This window comes from Belonocnema kinseyi, chromosome 9, assembly GCF_010883055.1.
Source record: "Belonocnema kinseyi isolate 2016_QV_RU_SX_M_011 chromosome 9, B_treatae_v1, whole genome shotgun sequence".
Taxonomy (NCBI): domain Eukaryota; kingdom Metazoa; phylum Arthropoda; class Insecta; order Hymenoptera; family Cynipidae; genus Belonocnema; species Belonocnema kinseyi.
In genome coordinates, this window is record NC_046665.1 from 2,336,184 (window position 1) to 2,340,713 (window position 4,530).

General features: G+C 31.4%; 1 protein-coding gene across 1 annotated transcript in view; it reads left to right on the plus strand.

The window, feature by feature from the left end:
* Positions 1-4,530, plus strand: part of LOC117179645 (DNA ligase 4) — a gene marked incomplete at its 3' end in the record, with an annotated part of 228,259 nt that overhangs the window by 109,892 nt on the left and 113,837 nt on the right. The gene's annotated exons all lie outside the window — the stretch shown is intronic.

A 4,530-nucleotide genomic window follows, 5' to 3' on the forward strand; every position in this document is an offset into this window, starting at 1 on the left:
CAGTGATTTTAAAATTAAAATTAACGATTCAAGATGTTTCATCCAAAGTGGCGACTAAATTTTTGAGAAGTTCAATAAATTGACGAACTAGAAATTTAATAAACTCACGGGTTTCCATGACTCTGCATGCTAAATTTCTTTTCGGACTTATGATGATGAATTTACAGCCAAAATGAAAAATATCAAAGTTTCGGTTGGAAACGGGCTTTTACAAAATAGTCTTATGATTTTTTTTTAATCAGATAGTGAAAATGTTCCTTAAATTATGTGCGAAAATTTATGTGTAAGTTTAATCTCTAAATAAGTTAAAGGGAAAAGATTTCCCTATTTAATGGTAAATAAATAAATATTAAGTTTAAACAATAGATTTATTGACACTTGTCTTTTTATTGCGAATCACGAAGCCACATTTGAACAAATTAATTATCTTACATAGTTTTAGCAGCATTGAACTTTCTGATACAAAAAAATATGCCCGCTGCGCGGCATATTCTTATTGTGTGCTGAGCACGCGGAGACGATTTTGCGCTTTGCGTTCGTTTTTGCACGTTTAGTACGTACACTTCTACTACATTTTTTCAAATATCATAAATATTTTAACTTACATCGACAACTGCTATTTAAGTTCCTGAGGAATTACACTCATGAATTGGAACTGCATTTTTTCCATTTGCTTTTAAAGAAGGTTCTCAAATACCTGCGGCTTTGACTATTACATTGTTATTGCGACATTCCCGCTCGAAAATTAACTAATGGAGAAAATTCTCTTTAAAAAATAAAGGGTCTAGATAAATGTAAACAGCATATAAGAACTAGGTATGTTTTTTCAATACAATGTTACTAAAAAGACACATTTATTTTTTGTAATTTAGTATATAGGGACATTAAACCGTAGTCTTTGATTTCGTTTGTTCAAATTTCAATCCTAAGGCAACTCTACTTTCATTAGTTAATCTAGAACATTTTTAATTCGTGTCCAGTTGAAAAAGTTTATCAAGATTATTTATAAATCTTGGTAGTATCTACTAAAAACAACGCTTAACGATCTTTTTTAATAACAAAAACTACACATTTTTGAAAATGATCTACCTTTTTGAATTTGAGACTAATTGAAAAATTTCATAAGAATAGTTTCGAAACATATTTTATATCTAGAAAAAATTTAAATTTAAATTTCGTAATCTATGAACAAAAATTTTTTCTCCATTTTTTTTAAATTTTCAAAATTTTAAAAAGCACATAACTTTTTTAATTTCTGTCGACATTAGAAATATCACAAGGATAATTTGAAAGCACTTTTGTAATATTGTAATTTTTGTCTTTTCGAAAAATTTAAATTAGATAGTTTTTAAATATCTTTGATATCTAGTGAAAAACTTTGAATGAGATTTCCTAATCTATCAGAAAAAAATTTTGTTCTATTTTTTGAAAATGTATAAAATTTTCGAAAATATATAAAGTTTTTAATTTGTATCGAAATTAATTTTCTTTATAATTCGCAAGACTTCTATCTATCTATAAGAAAGTTGGACAAATATTACTAAGATTAACATTTTTTTTTAAATGTTGAAAATGCTCTACATTTTTTAATCTTGGCTGGAAATATCTGGTTAATGAACTTAACCTTCATTTTGAGACCCTTAAAAAAAGTGTGTTAAAAGCTGACTCGATTTGACAAATCCTTCAAAAGTTAGTGTGGTTACAACATTCAGCTAATCATTAGGGGCGTGCAAAAAAACTCGAAACTTGAAGTTCGAACGATTCAAGTCGAGCTTGTTAGCTTCCGAGTCGAGTCGAGTTGAGCTCGATCCGGTTCGAGTCGAGTCGAAGTCGGGCTTTTCAGAAAGCTCGAAACTTTACGAGTACTCGAATGTATTCGAGTCGTCCAATACTTTCGACCTACTCGAAAGTTTCGAGCTGCTCGAAAGTTTCGAGCTGCTCGAAAGTTTCGGGTTCTTGAAACTTTTGAAATTAACAAAAATTTTTTCAAATCCGATACTCGGAGGTTTTTCGGATTGCCAACGGCGAATTTGAAATATAAAGTTAAGATTTTTTATCCTAAATGGCAACCAAACTTTGGAAAAATTCAAAATATAAACCAATTTCTTCGTGGTAAAATCCCATGGTTTTTACATTCTCATTCATGAGAGCGTTATATAATCGTCCAAATTTTCGATCTCTAGTTTTTAACTGTACCCTAGCTGTGCCCTGTGGCATTGGTTTCGCTGCTGCGAAAAGTCTGCTGTCTTTAATAACTGTACATCGAGAACAAATGGAAATGCCATGAAAGTTGTATATTGTATAATACTGGAATGGAATCAACATAAAATTTTAAATATTTATCGTAGAACTTGGGTTTGAAAATTTTAAAGTCGATAGTGTAATTTGCAGTAAACTTGGAAAAACTCTTAGAAAGTGAAATAGAAATAAAAAATAGAATAAAGAACATCGAAACTGTATTTTTCGAATTTTGTTTGTAAAGATGGTATTTAAGTTGTCGCATTCAGTTTCCGAAAATTCCAAATCACTTGTGAAATTTTTACACACCTTAAGCAAACCTATAAGTGCGAAGAAACGAATTTAAAACTGAAAAACATCAAATGAAAAAGACGTTTCAGAATTTTAAATCATAAAACTCGTACTCAGGTCGCAAAATTTGGGTTTAAAAAATGCGAGGTTTCCAGTGAAATTTGAACTAAACTTTGAAAAGATTGAAAACATAATACAGAAATATAAACTTAAATACAGAAAATGTTAATTATTGTTTTTAATTATAAAACTTTCGTTGGAGTCATCGAATCCAGTATTTATAATTTTGAAATCAGTCATAGAACTCGCAACATAATTTGCAAAACAACTTGAAAAATTTAAAATTTATATACTAAATTAAGTGAGTGGGACGATGGTCGTGGGGGCTAAAGCGTAGGCTTTGGACCCACTCCTTCGGCTTGCGGGTTCGATTCCCGCCTCGCACTCTGGAAGAGTCTCGGTGGCCCATGCGGTGAACACTAGCCTAGCAAGGGAGTTGTTCATCTCCGGAGAGTCGTGGGACCGGTACCTCTAGAGAAAAAGGTTTTCTCTAAGTACTTAAGGCAGTTGCTCTTGGTGGTTCGGAACCCACCTTAAACTGTAGGTCCCCCTTCCACCACCAAGTAAGTGTGTGGAGGGTGTGTAAAGGAATAAAGAAGGTGTAAGAAAAATGTAAACCCTTAGGGGACACATTAGAAGCTTCCACTGTGATACTAAATTAAGTTTTAAAAAACTGCCTTCCATTCCAGCTTTCCACTCAATTCTCTCATGGTCTGTCCGAGATCCGAAAGAAAATGCGTAAAAAATTTGCTGCCGACTGGCCATATGTGTGGGAAATTTGGTGCTAATTATAAAAATCTGGATTTTCAAAAAGATAATATATTTTAGGCCACTTGATTTAATATGTATCAAAAATTGTGCCCCAACCACTCGTTTATCCTCTAATATTCTTACAACCTGCCCGGGAGCCCAAAGAATATGTGCGAAAAATTTGATGTTGATTGTTCAAAAACTGCGACTGTGCTCCCCCCCTCATCTTTATCCTTATATGCCCCCCGCATACTCTATCGACCTGCCTAGAAGCCCAAAGAATATGTATGCAAAACTTGGTGCTAATTGTTAAAAACCGTGTATTTTCATAAGCATTATACGTTTTAGGCCACTTGAATTCATATATTTCAAAAACTGTGCCCCCCATTTCATCATTCCCCCCATCGTATGTGTAAAGTTTAGATAAAAAAATATAACATTAAAAATGAGCAAATTCAGTTTATGTGAAAAACGACAAAAGTTGCAATAAAATGTTTAATAATAAAATTTGGTTTAAAGAATGCGCATTTTTTAAACGAGACAAAGAAACTACATCAGTTTTAATACCAATAAATTTTATGAATGATAATAATATACATTAGTTGGAATGATATACAATGTTAAGGGCAAACTTGAGTGCGAAGCACGAGATACATGATGAGAATGTGTTCGTTAAAGCCGAAGGAGCTTTAAAAAAAGAGAATTCACAATTACCAAATTACTTTTTTCGATGCTTTGAAATTTAGTTTTAAAAAGTCTGTGCAGAAAGACTGAGCGCCTAGCGAGAGATAAATATATCATCGAGCGCGAAGTATTTACGTTTTTGAATTAAAGAAGGAAAAAAGTGTTGCAAACCAAAATTTCAACAATAAATACAAAGTTAAATTGTTTTGCGCAAACTACAAAAAACAAAACACATGCCTAATAGACAATTATCTTTAATACGTGAAAATAGACCTTCAAGGCACTTCTGATTCCTACTTAAATTGAAAAATGTAAATACTAGAAACTATTTAAGTATAAAGAATTTTAATAAAATGCCTAATCGTCCAAAAGAGTAATAATACAAATACGATAAACAAAGTTTTACGTAAAATAAGGAACAAATATACATTTATTAGCATAATTATATTAAATGCCAATCAAAAAATGGAATAAATAAGTATTTTCATTTAAAAAAATATAAAAAAA